Source organism: Hyla sarda, unplaced genomic scaffold, assembly GCF_029499605.1.
Source record: "Hyla sarda isolate aHylSar1 unplaced genomic scaffold, aHylSar1.hap1 scaffold_1630, whole genome shotgun sequence".
Lineage (NCBI taxonomy): Eukaryota > Metazoa > Chordata > Amphibia > Anura > Hylidae > Hyla > Hyla sarda.
In genome coordinates, this window is record NW_026608267.1 from 22,685 (window position 1) to 46,000 (window position 23,316).

At 45.1% G+C, this 23,316-nt stretch overlaps 8 non-coding genes and 2 pseudogenes across 8 annotated transcripts; all 10 read left to right on the plus strand.

Moving 5' to 3' along the window:
- The first annotated feature begins 3,579 nt into the window (after positions 1-3,579).
- On the plus strand, positions 3,580-3,783 carry LOC130311395 (U2 spliceosomal RNA; annotated as a pseudogene).
- A 2,094-nt stretch (positions 3,784-5,877) lies between these two features.
- On the plus strand, positions 5,878-6,068 carry LOC130311377 (U2 spliceosomal RNA). The gene has a single exon (XR_008859775.1). It is a non-coding gene; the product is annotated as a U2 spliceosomal RNA (small nuclear RNA).
- A 2,092-nt stretch (positions 6,069-8,160) lies between these two features.
- On the plus strand, positions 8,161-8,351 carry LOC130311378 (U2 spliceosomal RNA). The gene has a single exon (XR_008859776.1). It is a non-coding gene; the product is annotated as a U2 spliceosomal RNA (small nuclear RNA).
- A 2,083-nt stretch (positions 8,352-10,434) lies between these two features.
- On the plus strand, positions 10,435-10,625 carry LOC130311379 (U2 spliceosomal RNA). The gene has a single exon (XR_008859777.1). It is a non-coding gene; the product is annotated as a U2 spliceosomal RNA (small nuclear RNA).
- A 2,086-nt stretch (positions 10,626-12,711) lies between these two features.
- On the plus strand, positions 12,712-12,902 carry LOC130311380 (U2 spliceosomal RNA). Its single transcript, XR_008859778.1, has one exon. It is a non-coding gene; the product is annotated as a U2 spliceosomal RNA (small nuclear RNA).
- Positions 12,903-15,005: 2,103 nt separating this feature from the next.
- Positions 15,006-15,196, plus strand: LOC130311381 (U2 spliceosomal RNA). Its single transcript, XR_008859779.1, has one exon. It is a non-coding gene; the product is annotated as a U2 spliceosomal RNA (small nuclear RNA).
- Positions 15,197-17,286: 2,090 nt separating this feature from the next.
- LOC130311397 (U2 spliceosomal RNA) lies at positions 17,287-17,474 on the plus strand. Its single transcript, XR_008859789.1, has one exon. It is a non-coding gene; the product is annotated as a U2 spliceosomal RNA (small nuclear RNA).
- A 655-nt stretch (positions 17,475-18,129) lies between these two features.
- Positions 18,130-18,339, plus strand: LOC130311390 (U2 spliceosomal RNA; annotated as a pseudogene).
- Positions 18,340-20,432: 2,093 nt separating this feature from the next.
- LOC130311382 (U2 spliceosomal RNA) lies at positions 20,433-20,623 on the plus strand. The gene has a single exon (XR_008859780.1). It is a non-coding gene; the product is annotated as a U2 spliceosomal RNA (small nuclear RNA).
- Positions 20,624-22,711: 2,088 nt separating this feature from the next.
- On the plus strand, positions 22,712-22,902 carry LOC130311383 (U2 spliceosomal RNA). The gene has a single exon (XR_008859781.1). It is a non-coding gene; the product is annotated as a U2 spliceosomal RNA (small nuclear RNA).
- Positions 22,903-23,316: the final 414 nt, after the last annotated feature.

Consider the following 23,316-nt stretch of genomic DNA (forward strand, 5'->3'; position numbering starts at 1 on the left):
CCTGCTTCCTCTATGCGTACAGTTGAGTCAGATTTTGGGGGGTATGAGGCTTCGGAGGGGGAATCAGAGGTGTAAGACGTTTTCTTGTACATTCCCATGGCTGAGTTGTCCGGTCTGTCCTTGAACGTGAGAAGTGTGAGCGCCAGAGTAAGAAGGGTTGCCCTATTTAATTACTTGTCGGTTTTTGCTGCTTCCGTCCTTTTCCTGCAGGAATGTGGCATCCCGCACAGATTAAATTATAAAGAATATGAAGATGATTGGGTGCACGGTCCATCAGTCTGGTCTGGATCAAATGAGTCCAGATCAGCAGGGGTCGCCATACTTTTTAAAGGGAACGTTTTAATTGAGAGTTTTAACGAAATTTTACCAGGCAGAATTTTATTGGTCAGCGCTTTTATTAATGGTATTAAATGGCAGTTTTTAAATTTTTATGGTTCTCCTGATAAGAATGAAAGAATAAAAATGTTGGAGATTTTACCCCTTTTTATTAACAATTCTAGTCCTCTTGTTTTATCAGGTGATTTTAATTGTATTTTAAGGGGAGAACGCCGTTTTTCGAACGCAGTGAGTAGGAACTATGATAAGACGTCTTTTATGTTAAAAAACTTGATTTTAGATTTTAATCTCACTGATGTTTTTAAAAAATGTAATTTTAACGTACCAGAGGAAGACGGTGTTACCTGGAGCAATGCAAGCTGTAGCTCCAGGATAGATTTTATTTTTTGTTCTTATCAAGTACTGCCTTTTAACTGTGATCTTTTTACCAATGTTTTTTCTGACCATAAATTATTGTATTTTAAAGTTAAAAGTGATTTTAAAAGGAGAACTGGTAGGAATGCCTGGAAGTTAAACGTGTCCCTTTTAGAAGATCCGCAGGTTTTATCAGATTTTATCACCTTTTACAAGGAATGCAGACGAGTTAAAGACCCCAACACTCCCACCAGTATCTGGTGGGAAAAAATGAAACTAAAAATAAAAGAATTTTTTATCCGTGTTGGGGTTAGGAAAGCTAAAGAAAAACGTGAATTTTATAATATCCTAAATACTCGTCTGCAAACCCTGTACAAATTCAGAGCACATGGGATGGAGGTGGAGAAGGAGGTACATGATCTTAAAAAAGAAATAACTAAGTGCCTGGAGCAGAAAGGAAAAGAAATTATCTTTAGGTCTCGAATACAGCATCTTGAGGAAAACGAGACCTGCTCCAGGTATTTTTTTAAGAAAATACATGAAAATAGAAGGTTAATAGAAAACATTGAAGGAGTGAATGATGTACAGGGTATTTTAAAAAAGGTGCAAGAGTTTTATGCGGATCTTTTTAATGTAAAACACATTGATGAATGTTTTATGAATGACTCGTTAAAGGAGATCACCAATTTTTTAGATCCTGTCTCACAGTCTTTTTTATTGCAGAATATTTCAGAGCAGGAGATTTTAGAGACCGTCAAGAGTTTTAAAACAGGTAAAGTGCCTGGGCCGGATGGTATACCCATTGAATTTTATGTTACTTTTTATGGTATTTTAAAAGAAGATTTGTTCTCCCTTTTTACGGAAGTCTTTAAGTCTAAAATCCTCCCAGGCTCATGGAAGAAGGGTGATGTCTCCCTGCTATTCAAAAAGGGAGACCGGTCGGAACTCAAAAACTGGAGACCAATCACCCTTCTGAACTGCGACTATAAAATAATGGCGAAACTGTGTGCTAACCGCTTAAAGAACGTAATCCATAAAATAATTCATACAAACCAAGTCTGTGGGGTGCCTGGGAGGAGTTTATGGGAGAACCTAAACCTTTTAAAGGATGTAATTAGCGACACCAAATTAAGAAAAGGAAAGCTGGCGGTTTTATCCATAGATTTTGAAAAAGCTTTCGACAGGGTGTCACATTTTTATCTTTTTAAGGTTTTAGAGAAAATGGGTATACCTGATGGCTTTTTATTGTCTCTTAGAGCTTTTTATGATAACTGTACTAGTAAAATTTTAGTAAATGGTTTTAAGACACAGGGCGTGATTTTAAATTCCGGAGTGAAGCAGGGGTGTCCCTTGTCCCCACTACTCTTCATTTGCGCAATAGAGCCTCTTTTATGTACAATACGAAAGGATAAGCAGATCCATGGAGTCCCCCTGCCAGGAGGAGGGGGACTAGAGGCGAAGGTAGTGGGGTACATGGACGATGTTGCGGTGTTTTGCAGGGACACCCCATCGCTTCAGAAGACGCTAAAACAGATTCAATATTTTAATTGTGCCTCCGGTTTTAAAGTCAATTTTAACAAAAGTAACATTTTAAACATAGGCGGAATGCCTTTGTATGATGTGCCCGTCCCTGTGTCTGAGTCGGTGCAGATTTTAGGTGTCTCCTTTGACGAGTCTAATAATGGTTTTAATAGCTGGGACTTGGTGGCTCAAAAAATAAATAAGAAAATATGTATGTGGAACATGCGAGAACTTACAATGGAAGGGAAGGTTTTAATTACAAAAATGGTGCTTTTACCTATTTTATTGTATTTAAGTCTGGTTTTCCCACCCCCCGAAATGGTTCTAAAGAAAATAACAAAAGCTTGTTTTACTTTCTTTTGGAGTTCTAAGAGCGAAAAATTAAAGAGACAAATTGTGATAAAACCGAACTCCAGGGGCGGTAAGGATTTTCCAGATTTTAAAGCTTTCCTTTTAATAAAGTTTTTTAGCATGTGTTTTACTACTGTTTTTAAAGATAGCTACTGGTCTTATTTTGTTCGTTTTAATACTGGTTATTTTATGCGGAGGAACGGCTGGTTTTCTACAGTTTTAAGTTGCCCTTATTCTTTGAATTTACCCCCTCAATACATGATTTTAGGAAAAATTTTAAACTTATATAATTTTAAAGGTAAAAGTGTTCAGGATCTGTGCAATAGCAAAAAACTACTAAAGGAAATAAAAGAAACCAGTACCGTGACTCCCATCAAAAATTTTAACGAACAGAAGTGTATACAGATTTGGAAGATGTTGAGTATTAATTATCTTTTTAATTCACAGAAGGACCTGGCCTGGAGCTGCGCACACGAGTGTCTTCCATGCCGGGCATTCCAGCACCGAAGAGGATTATCCAACTCTGCAACCTGCCCGAGGGAGGGATGCCGACAAGAGGAGACCGTGCACCATCTAATATGGACTTGTTTTTACTCGCAGAAAATATGGACAAAGATACTCCCTCTGGTAAAAAGGATAACTGGACTAAAAGACTTAAATATTGCAGTGGTTTTTTATGGTTGCCTGGAATGCCCAACACGGACTCAAGAGACTATTGCATGGAAGATCATAAACTGTGTGAAGGCAGCTCTGTGGAAGGCCAGGAATATTTTATTGTTCAAGCATGAGGTTTTATCTGTGAAGGACATTTTATCTATCTGTTTTTATGAAATGTACCAGTACTATCTTTTAGACAAGAAGAGATTTCCGCTTTTATCTAGAAAATGGTTTTTAAAAGAATGGAATTCTATCTTGTAAAGCCACCAAGTGCCCATTTTATGTTTTAATATGTTGTAAATATGTTATTTATATGTAACTGTATTTATTGACATATTTGCACAACTTTGTTAATATTATTTAATTTTTAATAAAGTTGCCCCCGTAAGGGTAGTCAAGTTAAAAAAAAAATCTGTTCTTATCAGTTTAATATCTGATACGTCCCCTATCTGGGGACCATATATTAAATGGATTTTTGAGAACGGGGGCCGATTTCGAAGCTTGCTTCCGTCGCCCTATGCATTGACCCGATATGGCAGTATCTTCGGGTACAGTGCACCACCCCCTTACAGGGTTAAAAAGAAAGATTCCTACTTTCATTGCTACCTGCTTGCTGGCTAGCCAGCTAGCCAGCCCTGTGGGCCTTGCTGCTGCTGCAGCCAAAAAACAAAAGGTGGTGCTGCTGCTGCTTCTGCTGCTTCTGCTTCTGCTTGTGTCTGGCCCCTGTTGGAGCGTCCAGGCACAGGACTTCTGCTGCTGCTGACTAAATGGCCTCCTTAATTGGATCATTTGAGTAGCCAGCACACCTGTGCAGGTAGGGCATGACATGATAGGCAGCTGCCTTGATAGCGGGTGGGTGCTGAATGTTCCTAATTGACAAAATAAGATTAATGCTTATGAAGAAATATAAAATCTCATCCCTTCCCCAATATCGCGCCACACCCCTACCCCTTAATTCCCTGGTTGAACGTGATGGACATATGTCTTTTTTCGACCGTACTAACTATGTAACTATGTAACATAACATGGGGGGGGGGGGGGGGGTCTCCTGGCTGTTCACACAGGTGTGTCATTGCTGTACATTGACCATGCATTGCTTCTGTGGTATTGCAAAGGCAAAGACAAATGCTTCCAGCCATCCATTGCACTAATGGATTGGTCATCAGCTGGCTGTCTATGTCCCGCATCAATATAGACCAAAGTACAGAGGGTTAGGCTATGCTATTGTGCACCTACCTGATGCATCAGAAGGTGCGAGGCCCTTGCTAAATTCTGTGCACAGACTTTGAGATCTATGCTTTAGACTGTATCTAAACCTGCTCCAACATGGACTGACATTCTGGCCTACTTTCAGCCGATGCGACTTGTCTGTCGCTGAACAGTCGCTTTTTATGTATTCAGCACCTATGTATAATGTTGTAAAAATGCTCTAGAAGCTAAAGTCGCAGAAATGTCACACATATTTGGCCTGCAACTTTCTGTGCGACAAATTCAGACAGGAAAAATCAGTATAAATCCTTAGAAAATTATCCCCCAGTGTCTCCATCTGCTGGCGGTATTGAATAAGCATTGCTGCACTGATGGGGTATGCATTAGACGAAAAAAAAGAAGAAAAAGAAGAATAATACGCCCAGAAAAGAGGCGAAAAGGAGAAAAACGTAAAAAAACGTGAAAAAAAAGTAAGAGGAAGAGAAGGGAAAAAAAGGTGGAAATGGGTTTAAAAGTGATTTCGGCGGAGAAATATATATATATATATATATATATATATATATATATATATATATATGCGCACACACACACATAGATATAAACGTATTCTCCGTTGAGATATTGCAGCCGCTGCTGTGTCCAGGCCCAGGAGCCTTAGCACTGTGCTGTGATGTCACTCAATACCACTGACATCACTAGGTGTAAACAACATCTCTCCTTTGCTGTGTATGTGACTATGGAGCTGTTTGGTGATGTCGTCTATTACGGCCTTCATAGAAGCAACAGGAGATTGTTGCATCCATCTTGAACCCTCAGAACTACAGTGCTATGATGTCACTCACTTCCACAGGCCTTGCAGAGTGTAAACAACAACAACCCAGCTTTGTTGTGTATGTAACCAAAGGGATTTGTGATGTCACCTAGAACCTTCACAGCAGCGACAGCTTTATGAGGAGCATCAGCACTGCTCTGCCTGAGCAGAACCATCACCGCCATAGGTTGTCAAATAACCCGGATTTAACCCACACAGGTAAGTCCAATGGGGTGCAGGCATGTCCTCTATGCTTACAGCTTCCCGTGGGTGTTGGTTTGATACCGTTTGGGGACAGCCAAGGAGGCATCTGCAGGCAACAAAGGTAGGTGTGTGCTTGTGTGTGTGTTTCCTATGCAGATCCTAAGCCCAGTGTCACATGCAAGTAGGAGGAGTAAGAAGGGTTCCTGGCAAATCCGGGTTATGGATTGCATTTAAAAAGGCCCCGTGGGAGTGCAATGGGCCCCTGTCTTGCTGCTTAGCAATAATGGTATGGGTTTAGGTTCTGCTGTGTGTACTGGTGGTTGACTGCCCCCCAGCCCAGAGTGTGCATGGAAAATTGTCTGGCAGCCTCCCTGACAGCAAGCAGTGATAGTGCCCATGAAGGGGACCTTGTTGGGCCCGCCCCTTTCACGGTTATCGCTTCTCGGCCTTTTGGCTAAGATCAAGTGTAGTATCTGTTCTTATCAGTTTAATATCTGATACGTCCCCTATCTGGGGACCATATATTAAATGGATTTTTGAGAACGGGGGCCGATTTCGAAGCTTGCTTCCGTCGCCCTATGCATTGACCCGATATGGCAGTATCTTCGGGTACAGTGCACCACCCCCTTACAGGGTTAAAAAGAAAGATTCCTACTTTCATTGCTACCTGCTTGCTGGCTAGCCAGCTAGCCAGCCCTGTGGGCCTTGCTGCTGCTGCAGCCAAAAAACAAAAGGTGGTGCTGCTGCTGCTTCTGCTGCTTCTGCTTCTGCTTGTGTCTGGCCCCTGTTGGAGCGTCCAGGCACAGGACTTCTGCTGCTGCTGACTAAATGGCCTCCTTAATTGGATCATTTGAGTAGCCAGCACACCTGTGCAGGTAGGGCATGACATGATAGGCAGCTGCCTTGATAGCGGGTGGGTGCTGAATGTTCCTAATTGACAAAATAAGATTAATGCTTATGAAGAAATATAAAATCTCATCCCTTCCCCAATATCGCGCCACACCCCTACCCCTTAATTCCCTGGTTGAACGTGATGGACATATGTCTTTTTTCGACCGTACTAACTATGTAACTATGTAACATAACATGGGGGGGGGGGGGGGGGTCTCCTGGCTGTTCACACAGGTGTGTCATTGCTGTACATTGACCATGCATTGCTTCTGTGGTATTGCAAAGGCAAAGACAAATGCTTCCAGCCATCCATTGCACTAATGGATTGGTCATCAGCTGGCTGTCTATGTCCCGCATCAATATAGACCAAAGTACAGAGGGTTAGGCTATGCTATTGTGCACCTACCTGATGCATCAGAAGGTGCGAGGCCCTTGCTAAATTCTGTGCACAGACTTTGAGATCTATGCTTTAGACTGTATCTAAACCTGCTCCAACATGGACTGACATTCTGGCCTACTTTCAGCCGATGCGACTTGTCTGTCGCTGAACAGTCGCTTTTTATGTATTCAGCACCTATGTATAATGTTGTAAAAATGCTCTAGAAGCTAAAGTCGCAGAAATGTCACACATATTTGGCCTGCAACTTTCTGTGCGACAAATTCAGACAGGAAAAATCAGTATAAATCCTTAGAAAATTATCCCCCAGTGTCTCCATCTGCTGGCGGTATTGAATAAGCATTGCTGCACTGATGGGGTATGCATTAGACGAAAAAAAAGAAGAAAAAGAAGAATAATACGCCCAGAAAAGAGGCGAAAAGGAGAAAAACGTAAAAAAACGTGAAAAAAAAGTAAGAGGAAGAGAAGGGAAAAAAAGGTGGAAATGGGTTTAAAAGTGATTTCGGCGGAGAAATATATATATATATATATATATATATATATATATATATATATATGCGCACACACACACATAGATATAAACGTATTCTCCGTTGAGATATTGCAGCCGCTGCTGTGTCCAGGCCCAGGAGCCTTAGCACTGTGCTGTGATGTCACTCAATACCACTGACATCACTAGGTGTAAACAACATCTCTCCTTTGCTGTGTATGTGACTATGGAGCTGTTTGGTGATGTCGTCTATTACGGCCTTCATAGAAGCAACAGGAGATTGTTGCATCCATCTTGAACCCTCAGAACTACAGTGCTATGATGTCACTCACTTCCACAGGCCTTGCAGAGTGTAAACAACAACAACCCAGCTTTGTTGTGTATGTAACCAAAGGGATTTGTGATGTCACCTAGAACCTTCACAGCAGCGACAGCTTTATGAGGAGCATCAGCACTGCTCTGCCTGAGCAGAACCATCACCGCCATAGGTTGTCAAATAACCCGGATTTAACCCACACAGGTAAGTCCAATGGGGTGCAGGCATGTCCTCTATGCTTACAGCTTCCCGTGGGTGTTGGTTTGATACCGTTTGGGGACAGCCAAGGAGGCATCTGCAGGCAACAAAGGTAGGTGTGTGCTTGTGTGTGTGTTTCCTATGCAGATCCTAAGCCCAGTGTCACATGCAAGTAGGAGGAGTAAGAAGGGTTCCTGGCAAATCCGGGTTATGGATTGCATTTAAAAAGGCCCCGTGGGAGTGCAATGGGCCCCTGTCTTGCTGCTTAGCAATAATGGTATGGGTTTAGGTTCTGCTGTGTGTACTGGTGGTTGACTGCCCCCCAGCCCAGAGTGTGCATGGAAAATTGTCTGGCAGCCTCCCTGACAGCAAGCAGTGATAGTGCCCATGAAGGGGACCTTGTTGGGCCCGCCCCTTTCACGGTTATCGCTTCTCGGCCTTTTGGCTAAGATCAAGTGTAGTATCTGTTCTTATCAGTTTAATATCTGATACGTCCCCTATCTGGGGACCATATATTAAATGGATTTTTGAGAACGGGGGCCGATTTCGAAGCTTGCTTCCGTCGCCCTATGCATTGACCCGATATGGCAGTATCTTCGGGTACAGTGCACCACCCCCTTACAGGGTTAAAAAGAAAGATTCCTACTTTCATTGCTACCTGCTTGCTGGCTAGCCAGCTAGCCAGCCCTGTGGGCCTTGCTGCTGCTGCAGCCAAAAAACAAAAGGTGGTGCTGCTGCTGCTTCTGCTGCTTCTGCTTCTGCTTGTGTCTGGCCCCTGTTGGAGCGTCCAGGCACAGGACTTCTGCTGCTGCTGACTAAATGGCCTCCTTAATTGGATCATTTGAGTAGCCAGCACACCTGTGCAGGTAGGGCATGACATGATAGGCAGCTGCCTTGATAGCGGGTGGGTGCTGAATGTTCCTAATTGACAAAATAAGATTAATGCTTATGAAGAAATATAAAATCTCATCCCTTCCCCAATATCGCGCCACACCCCTACCCCTTAATTCCCTGGTTGAACGTGATGGACATATGTCTTTTTTCGACCGTACTAACTATGTAACTATGTAACATAACATGGGGGGGGGGGGTCTCCTGGCTGTTCACACAGGTGTGTCATTGCTGTACATTGACCATGCATTGCTTCTGTGGTATTGCAAAGGCAAAGACAAATGCTTCCAGCCATCCATTGCACTAATGGATTGGTCATCAGCTGGCTGTCTATGTCCCGCATCAATATAGACCAAAGTACAGAGGGTTAGGCTATGCTATTGTGCACCTACCTGATGCATCAGAAGGTGCGAGGCCCTTGCTAAATTCTGTGCACAGACTTTGAGATCTATGCTTTAGACTGTATCTAAACCTGCTCCAACATGGACTGACATTCTGGCCTACTTTCAGCCGATGCGACTTGTCTGTCGCTGAACAGTCGCTTTTTATGTATTCAGCACCTATGTATAATGTTGTAAAAATGCTCTAGAAGCTAAAGTCGCAGAAATGTCACACATATTTGGCCTGCAACTTTCTGTGCGACAAATTCAGACAGGAAAAATCAGTATAAATCCTTAGAAAATTATCCCCCAGTGTCTCCATCTGCTGGCGGTATTGAATAAGCATTGCTGCACTGATGGGGTATGCATTAGACGAAAAAAAAGAAGAAAAAGAAGAATAATACGCCCAGAAAAGAGGCGAAAAGGAGAAAAACGTAAAAAAACGTGAAAAAAAAGTAAGAGGAAGAGAAGGGAAAAAAAGGTGGAAATGGGTTTAAAAGTGATTTCGGCGGAGAAATATATATATATATATATATATATATATATATATATATATGCGCACACACACACATAGATATAAACGTATTCTCCGTTGAGATATTGCAGCCGCTGCTGTGTCCAGGCCCAGGAGCCTTAGCACTGTGCTGTGATGTCACTCAATACCACTGACATCACTAGGTGTAAACAACATCTCTCCTTTGCTGTGTATGTGACTATGGAGCTGTTTGGTGATGTCGTCTATTACGGCCTTCATAGAAGCAACAGGAGATTGTTGCATCCATCTTGAACCCTCAGAACTACAGTGCTATGATGTCACTCACTTCCACAGGCCTTGCAGAGTGTAAACAACAACAACCCAGCTTTGTTGTGTATGTAACCAAAGGGATTTGTGATGTCACCTAGAACCTTCACAGCAGCGACAGCTTTATGAGGAGCATCAGCATTGCTCTGCCTGAGCAGAACCATCACCGCCATAGGTTGTCAAATAACCCGGATTTAACCCACACAGGTAAGTCCAATGGGGTGCAGGCATGTCCTCTATGCTTACAGCTTCCCGTGGGTGTTGGTTTGATACCGTTTGGGGACAGCCAAGGAGGCATCTGCAGGCAACAAAGGTAGGTGTGTGCTTGTGTGTGTGTTTCCTATGCAGATCCTAAGCCCAGTGTCACATGCAAGTAGGAGGAGTAAGAAGGGTTCCTGGCAAATCCGGGTTATGGATTGCATTTAAAAAGGCCCCGTGGGAGTGCAATGGGCCCCTGTCTTGCTGCTTAGCAATAATGGTATGGGTTTAGGTTCTGCTGTGTGTACTGGTGGTTGACTGCCCCCCAGCCCAGAGTGTGCATGGAAAATTGTCTGGCAGCCTCCCTGACAGCAAGCAGTGATAGTGCCCATGAAGGGGACCTTGTTGGGCCCGCCCCTTTCACGGTTATCGCTTCTCGGCCTTTTGGCTAAGATCAAGTGTAGTATCTGTTCTTATCAGTTTAATATCTGATACGTCCCCTATCTGGGGACCATATATTAAATGGATTTTTGAGAACGGGGGCCGATTTCGAAGCTTGCTTCCGTCGCCCTATGCATTGACCCGATATGGCAGTATCTTCGGGTACAGTGCACCACCCCCTTACAGGGTTAAAAAGAAAGATTCCTACTTTCATTGCTACCTGCTTGCTGGCTAGCCAGCTAGCCAGCCCTGTGGGCCTTGCTGCTGCTGCAGCCAAAAAACAAAAGGTGGTGCTGCTGCTGCTTCTGCTGCTTCTGCTTCTGCTTGTGTCTGGCCCCTGTTGGAGCGTCCAGGCACAGGACTTCTGCTGCTGCTGACTAAATGGCCTCCTTAATTGGATCATTTGAGTAGCCAGCACACCTGTGCAGGTAGGGCATGACATGATAGGCAGCTGCCTTGATAGCGGGTGGGTGCTGAATGTTCCTAATTGACAAAATAAGATTAATGCTTATGAAGAAATATAAAATCTCATCCCTTCCCCAATATCGCGCCACACCCCTACCCCTTAATTCCCTGGTTGAACGTGATGGACATATGTCTTTTTTCGACCGTACTAACTATGTAACTATGTAACATAACATGGGGGGGTCTCCTGGCTGTTCACACAGGTGTGTCATTGCTGTACATTGACCATGCATTGCTTCTGTGGTATTGCAAAGGCAAAGACAAATGCTTCCAGCCATCCATTGCACTAATGGATTGGTCATCAGCTGGCTGTCTATGTCCCGCATCAATATAGACCAAAGTACAGAGGGTTAGGCTATGCTATTGTGCACCTACCTGATGCATCAGAAGGTGCGAGGCCCTTGCTAAATTCTGTGCACAGACTTTGAGATCTATGCTTTAGACTGTATCTAAACCTGCTCCAACATGGACTGACATTCTGGCCTACTTTCAGCCGATGCGACTTGTCTGTCGCTGAACAGTCGCTTTTTATGTATTCAGCACCTATGTATAATGTTGTAAAAATGCTCTAGAAGCTAAAGTCGCAGAAATGTCACACATATTTGGCCTGCAACTTTCTGTGCGACAAATTCAGACAGGAAAAATCAGTATAAATCCTTAGAAAATTATCCCCCAGTGTCTCCATCTGCTGGCGGTATTGAATAAGCATTGCTGCACTGATGGGGTATGCATTAGACGAAAAAAAAGAAGAAAAAGAAGAATAATACGCCCAGAAAAGAGGCGAAAAGGAGAAAAACGTAAAAAAACGTGAAAAAAAAGTAAGAGGAAGAGAAGGGAAAAAAAGGTGGAAATGGGTTTAAAAGTGATTTCGGCGGAGAAATATATATATATATATATATATATATATATATATATATATATATATATGCGCACACACACACATAGATATAAACGTATTCTCCGTTGAGATATTGCAGCCGCTGCTGTGTCCAGGCCCAGGAGCCTTAGCACTGTGCTGTGATGTCACTCAATACCACTGACATCACTAGGTGTAAACAACATCTCTCCTTTGCTGTGTATGTGACTATGGAGCTGTTTGGTGATGTCGTCTATTACGGCCTTCATAGAAGCAACAGGAGATTGTTGCATCCATCTTGAACCCTCAGAACTACAGTGCTATGATGTCACTCACTTCCACAGGCCTTGCAGAGTGTAAACAACAACAACCCAGCTTTGTTGTGTATGTAACCAAAGGGATTTGTGATGTCACCTAGAACCTTCACAGCAGCGACAGCTTTATGAGGAGCATCAGCACTGCTCTGCCTGAGCAGAACCATCACCGCCATAGGTTGTCAAATAACCCGGATTTAACCCACACAGGTAAGTCCAATGGGGTGCAGGCATGTCCTCTATGCTTACAGCTTCCCGTGGGTGTTGGTTTGATACCGTTTGGGGACAGCCAAGGAGGCATCTGCAGGCAACAAAGGTAGGTGTGTGCTTGTGTGTGTGTTTCCTATGCAGATCCTAAGCCCAGTGTCACATGCAAGTAGGAGGAGTAAGAAGGGTTCCTGGCAAATCCGGGTTATGGATTGCATTTAAAAAGGCCCCGTGGGAGTGCAATGGGCCCCTGTCTTGCTGCTTAGCAATAATGGTATGGGTTTAGGTTCTGCTGTGTGTACTGGTGGTTGACTGCCCCCCAGCCCAGAGTGTGCATGGAAAATTGTCTGGCAGCCTCCCTGACAGCAAGCAGTGATAGTGCCCATGAAGGGGACCTTGTTGGGCCCGCCCCTTTCACGGTTATCGCTTCTCGGCCTTTTGGCTAAGATCAAGTGTAGTATCTGTTCTTATCAGTTTAATATCTGATACGTCCCCTATCTGGGGACCATATATTAAATGGATTTTTGAGAACGGGGGCCGATTTCGAAGCTTGCTTCCGTCGCCCTATGCATTGACCCGATATGGCAGTATCTTCGGGTACAGTGCACCACCCCCTTACAGGGTTAAAAAGAAAGATTCCTACTTTCATTGCTACCTGCTTGCTGGCTAGCCAGCTAGCCAGCCCTGTGGGCCTTGCTGCTGCTGCAGCCAAAAAACAAAAGGTGGTGCTGCTGCTGCTTCTGCTGCTTCTGCTGCTTCTGCTTCTGCTTGTGTCTGGCCCCTGTTGGAGCGTCCAGGCACAGGACTTCTGCTGCTGCTGACTAAATGGCCTCCTTAATTGGATCATTTGAGTAGCCAGCACACCTGTGCAGGTAGGGCATGACATGATAGGCAGCTGCCTTGATAGCGGGTGGGTGCTGAATGTTCCTAATTGACAAAATAAGATTAATGCTTATGAAGAAATATAAAATCTCATCCCTTCCCCAATATCGCGCCACACCCCTACCCCTTAATTCCCTGGTTGAACGTGATGGACATATGTCTTTTTTCGACCGTACTAACTATGTAACTATGTAACATAACATGGGGGGGGGGGGGGGGGGGTCTCCTGGCTGTTCACACAGGTGTGTCATTGCTGTACATTGACCATGCATTGCTTCTGTGGTATTGCAAAGGCAAAGACAAATGCTTCCAGCCATCCATTGCACTAATGGATTGGTCATCAGCTGGCTGTCTATGTCCCGCATCAATATAGACCAAAGTACAGAGGGTTAGGCTATGCTATTGTGCACCTACCTGATGCATCAGAAGGTGCGAGGCCCTTGCTAAATTCTGTGCACAGACTTTGAGATCTATGCTTTAGACTGTATCTAAACCTGCTCCAACATGGACTGACATTCTGGCCTACTTTCAGCCGATGCGACTTGTCTGTCGCTGAACAGTCGCTTTTTATGTATTCAGCACCTATGTATAATGTTGTAAAAATGCTCTAGAAGCTAAAGTCGCAGAAATGTCACACATATTTGGCCTGCAACTTTCTGTGCGACAAATTCAGACAGGAAAAATCAGTATAAATCCTTAGAAAATTATCCCCCAGTGTCTCCATCTGCTGGCGGTATTGAATAAGCATTGCTGCACTGATGGGGTATGCATTAGACGAAAAAAAAGAAGAAAAAGAAGAATAATACGCCCAGAAAAGAGGCGAAAAGGAGAAAAACGTAAAAAAACGTGAAAAAAAAGTAAGAGGAAGAGAAGGGAAAAAAAGGTGGAAATGGGTTTAAAAGTGATTTCGGCGGAGAAATATATATATATATATATATATATATATATATATATATATATATGCGCACACACACACATAGATATAAACGTATTCTCCGTTGAGATATTGCAGCCGCTGCTGTGTCCAGGCCCAGGAGCCTTAGCACTGTGCTGTGATGTCACTCAATACCACTGACATCACTAGGTGTAAACAACATCTCTCCTTTGCTGTGTATGTGACTATGGAGCTGTTTGGTGATGTCGTCTATTACGGCCTTCATAGAAGCAACAGGAGATTGTTGCATCCATCTTGAACCCTCAGAACTACAGTGCTATGATGTCACTCACTTCCACAGGCCTTGCAGAGTGTAAACAACAACAACCCAGCTTTGTTGTGTATGTAACCAAAGGGATTTGTGATGTCACCTAGAACCTTCACAGCAGCGACAGCTTTATGAGGAGCATCAGCACTGCTCTGCCTGAGCAGAACCATCACCGCCATAGGTTGTCAAATAACCCGGATTTAACCCACACAGGTAAGTCCAATGGGGTGCAGGCATGTCCTCTATGCTTACAGCTTCCCGTGGGTGTTGGTTTGATACTGTTTGGGGACAGCCAAGGAGGCATCTGCAGGCAACAAAGGTAGGTGTGTGCTTGTGTGTGTGTTTCCTATGCAGATCCTAAGCCCAGTGTCACATGCAAGTAGGAGGAGTAAGAAGGGTTCCTGGCAAATCCGGGTTATGGATTGCATTTAAAAAGGCCCCGTGGGAGTGCAATGGGCCCCTGTCTTGCTGCTTAGCAATAATGGTATGGGTTTAGGTTCTGCTGTGTGTACTGGTGGTTGACTGCCCCCCAGCCCAGAGTGTGCATGGAAAATTGTCTGGCAGCCTCCCTGACACCAAGCAGTGATAGTGCCCATGAAGGGGACCTTGTTGGGCCCGCCCCTTTCACGGTTATCGCTTCTCGGCCTTTTGGCTAAGATCAAGTGTAGTATCTGTTCTTATCAGTTTAATATCTGATACGTCCCCTATCTGGGGACCATATATTAAATGGATTTTTGAGAACGGGGGCCGATTTCGAAGCTTGCTTCCGTCGCCCTATGCATTGACCCGATATGGCAGTATCTTCGGGTACAGTGCACCACCCCCTTACAGGGTTAAAAAGAAAGATTCCTACTTTCATTGCTACCTGCTTGCTGGCTAGCCAGCTAGCCAGCCCTGTGGGCCTTGCTGCTGCTGCAGCCAAAAAACAAAAGGTGGTGCTGCTGCTGCTTCTGCTGCTTCTGCTTCTGCTTGTGTCTGGCCCCTGTTGGAGCGTCCAGGCACAGGACTTCTGCTGCTGCTGACTAAATGGCCTCCTTAATTGGATCATTTGAGTAGCCAGCACACCTGTGCAGGTAGGGCATGACATGATAGGCAGCTGCCTTGATAGCGGGTGGGTGCTGAATGTTCCTAATTGACAAAATAAGATTAATGCTTATGAAGAAATATAAAATCTCATCCCTTCCCCAATATCGCGCCACACCCCTACCCCTTAATTCCCTGGTTGAACGTGATGGACATATGTCTTTTTTCGACCGTACTAACTATGTAACTATGTAACATAACATGGGGGGGGGGGGGGGGGGGTCTCCTGGCTGTTCACACAGGTGTGTCATTGCTGTACATTGACCATGCATTGCTTCTGTGGTATTGCAAAGGCAAAGACAAATGCTTCCAGCCATCCATTGCACTAATGGATTGGTCATCAGCTGGCTGTCTATGTCCCGCATCAATATAGACCAAAGTACAGAGGGTTAGGCTATGCTATTGTGCACCTACCTGATGCATCAGAAGGTGCGAGGCCCTTGCTAAATTCTGTGCACAGACTTTGAGATCTATGCTTTAGACTGTATCTAAACCTGCTCCAACATGGACTGACATTCTGGCCTACTTTCAGCCGATGCGACTTGTCTGTCGCTGAACAGTCGCTTTTTATGTATTCAGCACCTATGTATAATGTTGTAAAAATGCTCTAGAAGCTAAAGTCGCAGAAATGTCACACATATTTGGCCTGCAACTTTCTGTGCGACAAATTCAGACAGGAAAAATCAGTATAAATCCTTAGAAAATTATCCCCCAGTGTCTCCATCTGCTGGCGGTATTGAATAAGCATTGCTGCACTGATGGGGTATGCATTAGACGAAAAAAAAGAAGAAAAAGAAGAATAATACGCCCAGAAAAGAGGCGAAAAGGAGAAAAACGTAAAAAAACGTGAAAAAAAAGTAAGAGGAAGAGAAGGGAAAAAAAGGTGGAAATGGGTTTAAAAGTGATTTCGGCGGAGAAATATATATATATATATATATATATATATATATATATATACGCGCACACACACACATATATATAAACGTATTCTCCGTTGAGATATTGCAGCCGCTGCTGTGTCCAGGCCCAGGAGCCTTAGCACTGTGCTGTGATGTCACTCAATACCACTGACATCACTAGGTGTAAACAACATCTCTCCTTTGCTGTGTATGTGACTATGGAGCTGTTTGGTGATGTCGTCTATTACGGCCTTCATAGAAGCAACAGGAGATTGTTGCATCCATCTTGAACCCTCAGAACTACAGTGCTATGATGTCACTCACTTCCACAGGCCTTGCAGAGTGTAAACAACAACAACCCAGCTTTGTTGTGTATGTAACCAAAGGGATTTGTGATGTCACCTAGAACCTTCACAGCAGCGACAGCTTTATGAGGAGCATCAGCACTGCTCTGCCTGAGCAGAACCATCACCGCCATAGGTTGTCAAATAACCCGGATTTAACCCACACAGGTAAGTCCAATGGGGTGCAGGCATGTCCTCTATGCTTACAGCTTCCCGTGGGTGTTGGTTTGATACCGTTTGGGGACAGCCAAGGAGGCATCTGCAGGCAACAAAGGTAGGTGTGTGCTTGTGTGTGTGTTTCCTATGCAGATCCTAAGCCCAGTGTCACATGCAAGTAGGAGGAGTAAGAAGGGTTCCTGGCAAATCCGGGTTATGGATTGCATTTAAAAAGGCCCCGTGGGAGTGCAATGGGCCCCTGTCTTGCTGCTTAGCAATAATGGTATGGGTTTAGGTTCTGCTGTGTGTACTGGTGGTTGACTGCCCCCCAGCCCAGAGTGTGCATGGAAAATTGTCTGGCAGCCTCCCTGACAGCAAGCAGTGATAGTGCCCATGAAGGGGACCTTGTTGGGCCCGCCCCTTTCACGGTTATCGCTTCTCGGCCTTTTGGCTAAGATCAAGTGTAGTATCTGTTCTTATCAGTTTTTCATGCCAGTGGACAGTAACGCCGGTATGGGGCTGGTGGGGATGGGTGCTGCATGGAGGATGCAGGTGTACCAGGGCTTTCCGGGGCTGGTTCTGAGGAATCAGCTCGACGGCTGCCCCGATGTGACCTGTTCCCTCCGGGTCTCGCCATGAGGCTGAGAGGGTCTAGAGCCGAGGTACTTTTGTGCCTCGGGGAGTGGTGACCCCGAGGTGCCGAAACTCACTGGGAGGATAGACTCACTGAGTTGAAGCACGGGCACCATAATCTCTTCACCTTGTGGCACTCACCTCTTGATTCCCGGCCTTCTGGCTAGGATCAGAGAAATTTTTATAGATCCGGCCGGATGTCCGGGCAGTATATCTGCACACATTCACTTATTTATTTCTTTTTTGTCTCACTGTGTCACTTTTTGCGTGTTGTGTGTTCACAGGATTGGTCAGGATGCGGTAGCCCTTCTGGGTGTCCCTCCTGGCGGTCTAGGGGAGGTGTGTGTGGCCATTAGGTTCCGCACCTCCCTGCAAACACCCCGGGTACTCCTGCTTTTGCAGGGTACCTACCGTAATCGGCTCTGCGGGCAGATACCTTGGCTAACGCCAAGGGGGATGCCGGGAGCATTTGTGGTCCCCTAGTAGCTTCGGCGAAAAGGGACATCGAACCTGGAACCTCGCAGGTACCTTTTGGTCCGGAGGCGAAGGGTAAGGTTTGTTGGGGGGCCTCTCTCCTATCGGAGAAGGGCTTGCGATAGACCGCATCCTTTGTGCACGTTTTTTTAGTGTAACACGTTTGCACTTTTTCTTGCACTTTGGGTGAATCGAAAGCACGTTCCTCGGCTTTAGATAAAAAATCTGTTCTTATCAGTTTAATATCTGATACGTCCCCTATCTGGGGACCATATATTAAATGGATTTTTGAGAACGGGGGCCGATTTCGAAGCTTGCTTCCGTCGCCCTATGCATTGACCCGATATGGCAGTATCTTCGGGTACAGTGCACCACCCCCTTACAGGGTTAAAAAGAAAGATTCCTACTTTCATTGCTACCTGCTTGCTGGCTAGCCAGCTAGCCAGCCCTGTGGGCCTTGCTGCTGCTGCAGCCAAAAAACAAAAGGTGGTGCTGCTGCTGCTTCTGCTGCTTCTGCTTCTGCTTGTGTCTGGCCCCTGTTGGAGCGTCCAGGCACAGGACTTCTGCTGCTGCTGACTAAATGGCCTCCTTAATTGGATCATTTGAGTAGCCAGCACACCTGTGCAGGTAGGGCATGACATGATAGGCAGCTGCCTTGATAGCGGGTGGGTGCTGAATGTTCCTAATTGACAAAATAAGATTAATGCTTATGAAGAAATATAAAATCTCATCCCTTCCCCAATATCGCGCCACACCCCTACCCCTTAATTCCCTGGTTGAACGTGATGGACATATGTCTTTTTTCGACCGTACTAACTATGTAACTATGTAACATAACATGGGGGGGGGGGGGGGGTCTCCTGGCTGTTCACACAGGTGTGTCATTGCTGTACATTGACCATGCATTGCTTCTGTGGTATTGCAAAGGCAAAGACAAATGCTTCCAGCCATCCATTGCACTAATGGATTGGTCATCAGCTGGCTGTCTATGTCCCGCATCAATATAGACCAAAGTACAGAGGGTTAGGCTATGCTATTGTGCACCTACCTGATGCATCAGAAGGTGCGAGGCCCTTGCTAAATTCTGTGCACAGACTTTGAGATCTATGCTTTAGACTGTATCTAAACCTGCTCCAACATGGACTGACATTCTGGCCTACTTTCAGCCGATGCGACTTGTCTGTCGCTGAACAGTCGCTTTTTATGTATTCAGCACCTATGTATAATGTTGTAAAAATGCTCTAGAAGCTAAAGTCGCAGAAATGTCACACATATTTGGCCTGCAACTTTCTGTGCGACAAATTCAGACAGGAAAAATCAGTATAAATCCTTAGAAAATTATCCCCCAGTGTCTCCATCTGCTGGCGGTATTGAATAAGCATTGCTGCACTGATGGGGTATGCATTAGACGAAAAAAAAGAAGAAAAAGAAGAATAATACGCCCAGAAAAGAGGCGAAAAGGAGAAAAACGTAAAAAAACGTGAAAAAAAAGTAAGAGGAAGAGAAGGGAAAAAAAGGTGGAAATGGGTTTAAAAGTGATTTCGGCGGAGAAATATATATATATATATATATATATATATATATATATATATATATATGCGCACACACACACATAGATATAAACGTATTCTCCGTTGAGATATTGCAGCCGCTGCTGTGTCCAGGCCCAGGAGCCTTAGCACTGTGCTGTGATGTCACTCAATACCACTGACATCACTAGGTGTAAACAACATCTCTCCTTTGCTGTGTATGTGACTATGGAGCTGTTTGGTGATGTCGTCTATTACGGCCTTCATAGAAGCAACAGGAGATTGTTGCATCCATCTTGAACCCTCAGAACTACAGTGCTATGATGTCACTCACTTCCACAGGCCTTGCAGAGTGTAAACAACAACAACCCAGCTTTGTTGTGTATGTAACCAAAGGGATTTGTGATGTCACCTAGAACCTTCACAGCAGCGACAGCTTTATGAGGAGCATCAGCACTGCTCTGCCTGAGCAGAACCATCACCGCCATAGGTTGTCAAATAACCCGGATTTAACCCACACAGGTAAGTCCAATGGGGTGCAGGCATGTCCTCTATGCTTACAGCTTCCCGTGGGTGTTGGTTTGATACCGTTTGGGGACAGCCAAGGAGGCATCTGCAGGCAACAAAGGTAGGTGTGTGCTTGTGTGTGTGTTTCCTATGCAGATCCTAAGCCCAGTGTCACATGCAAGTAGGAGGAGTAAGAAGGGTTCCTGGCAAATCCGGGTTATGGATTGCATTTAAAAAGGCCCCGTGGGAGTGCAATGGGCCCCTGTCTTGCTGCTTAGCAATAATGGTATGGGTTTAGGTTCTGCTGTGTGTACTGGTGGTTGACTGCCCCCCAGCCCAGAGTGTGCATGGAAAATTGTCTGGCAGCCTCCCTGACAGCAAGCAGTGATAGTGCCCATGAAGGGGACCTTGTTGGGCCCGCCCCTTTCACGGTTATCGCTTCTCGGCCTTTTGGCTAAGATCAAGTGTAGTATCTGTTCTTATCAGTTTAATATCTGATACGTCCCCTATCTGGGGACCATATATTAAATGGATTTTTGAGAACGGGGGCCGATTTCGAAGCTTGCTTCCGTCGCCCTATGCATTGACCCGATATGGCAGTATCTTCGGGTACAGTGCACCACCCCCTTACAGGGTTAAAAAGAAAGATTCCTACTTTCATTGCTACCTGCTTGCTGGCTAGCCAGCTAGCCAGCCCTGTGGGCCTTGCTGCTGCTGCAGCCAAAAAACAAAAGGTGGTGCTGCTGCTGCTTCTGCTTCTGCTTGTGTCTGGCCCCTGTTGGAGCGTCCAGGCACAGGACTTCTGCTGCTGCTGACTAAATGGCCTCCTTAATTGGATCATTTGAGTAGCCAGCACACCTGTGCAGGTAGGGCATGACATGATAGGCAGCTGCCTTGATAGCGGGTGGGTGCTGAATGTTCCTAATTGACAAAATAAGATTAATGCTTATGAAGAAATATAAAATCTCATCCCTTCCCCAATATCGCGCCACACCCCTACCCCTTAATTCCCTGGTTGAACGTGATGGACATATGTCTTTTTTCAACCGTACTAACTATGTAACTATGTAACATAACATGGGGGGGGGGGGGGGGGGGGTCTCCTGGCTGTTCACACAGGTGTGTCATTGCTGTACATTGACCATGCATTGCTTCTGTGGTATTGCAAAGGCAAAGACAAATGCTTCCAGCCATCCATTGCACTAATGGATTGGTCATCAGCTGGCTGTCTATGTCCCGCATCAATATAGACCAAAGTACAGAGGGTTAGGCTATGCTATTGTGCACCTACCTGATGCATCAGAAGGTGCGAGGCCCTTGCTAAATTCTGTGCACAGACTTTGAGATCTATGCTTTAGACTGTATCTAAACCTGCTCCAACATGGACTGACATTCTGGCCTACTTTCAGCCGATGCGACTTGTCTGTCGCTGAACAGTCGCTTTTTATGTATTCAGCACCTATGTATAATGTTGTAAAAATGCTCTAGAAGCTAAAGTCGCAGAAATGTCACACATATTTGGCCTGCAACTTTCTGTGCGACAAATTCAGACAGGAAAAATCAGTATAAATCCTTAGAAAATTATCCCCCAGTGTCTCCATCTGCTGGCGGTATTGAATAAGCATTGCTGCACTGATGGGGTATGCATTAGACGAAAAAAAAGAAGAAAAAGAAGAATAATACGCCCAGAAAAGAGGCGAAAAGGAGAAAAACGTAAAAAAACGTGAAAAAAAAGTAAGAGGAAGAGAAGGGAAAAAAAGGTGGAAATGGGTTTAAAAGTGATTTCGGCGGAGAAATATATATATATATATATATATATATATATATATATATATATATATGCGCACACACACACATAGATATAAACGTATTCTCCGTTGAGATATTGCAGCCGCTGCTGTGTCCAGGCCCAGGAGCCTTAGCACTGTGCTGTGATGTCACTCAATACCACTGACATCACTAGGTGTAAACAACATCTCTCCTTTGCTGTGTATGTGACTATGGAGCTGTTTGGTGATGTCGTCTATTACGGCCTTCATAGAAGCAACAGGAGATTGTTGCATCCATCTTGAACCCTCAGAACTACAGTGCTATGATGTCACTCACTTCCACAGGCCTTGCAGAGTGTAAACAACAACAACCCAGCTTTGTTGTGTATGTAACCAAAGGGATTTGTGATGTCACCTAGAACCTTCACAGCAGCGACAGCTTTATGAGGAGCATCAGCACTGCTCTGCCTGAGCAGAACCATCACCGCCATAGGTTGTCAAATAACCCGGATTTAACCCACACAGGTAAGTCCAATGGGGTGCAGGCATGTCCTCTATGCTTACAGCTTCCCGTGGGTGTTGGTTTGATACCGTTTGGGGACAGCCAAGGAGGCATCTGCAGGCAACAAAGGTAGGTGTGTGCTTGTGTGTGTGTTTCCTATGCAGATCCTAAGCCCAGTGTCACATGCAAGTAGGAGGAGTAAGAAGGGTTCCTGGCAAATCCGGGTTATTGATTGCATTTAAAAAGGCCCCGTGGGAGTGCAATGGGCCCCTGTCTTGCTGCTTAGCAATAATGGTATGGGTTTAGGTTCTGCTGTGTGTACTGGTGGTTGACTGCCCCCCAGCCCAGAGTGTGCATGGAAAATTGTCTGGCAGCCTCCCTGACAGCAAGCAGTGATAGTGCCCATGAAGGGGACCTTGTTGGGCCCGCCCCTTTCACGGTTATCGCTTCTCGGCCTTTTGGCTAAGATCAAGTGTAGTATCTGTTCTTATCAGTTTAATATCTGATACGTCCCCTATCTGGGGACCATATATTAAATGGATTTTTGAGAACGGGGGCCGATTTCGAAGCTTGCTTCCGTCGCCCTATGCATTGACCCGATATGGCAGTATCTTCGGGTACAGTGCACCACCCCCTTACAGGGTTAAAAAGAAAGATTCCTACTTTCATTGCTACCTGCTTGCTGGCTAGCCAGCTAGCCAGCCCTGTGGGCCTTGCTGCTGCTGCAGCCAAAAAACAAAAGGTGGTGCTGCTGCTGCTTCTGCTGCTTCTGCTTCTGCTTGTGTCTGGCCCCTGTTGGAGCGTCCAGGCACAGGACTTCTGCTGCTGCTGACTAAATGGCCTCCTTAATTGGATCATTTGAGTAGCCAGCACACCTGTGCAGGTAGGGCATGACATGATAGGCAGCTGCCTTGATAGCGGGTGGGTGCTGAATGTTCCTAATTGACAAAATAAGATTAATGCTTATGAAGAAATATAAAATCTCATCCCTTCCCCAATATCGCGCCACACCCCTACCCCTTAATTCCCTGGTTGAACGTGATGGAC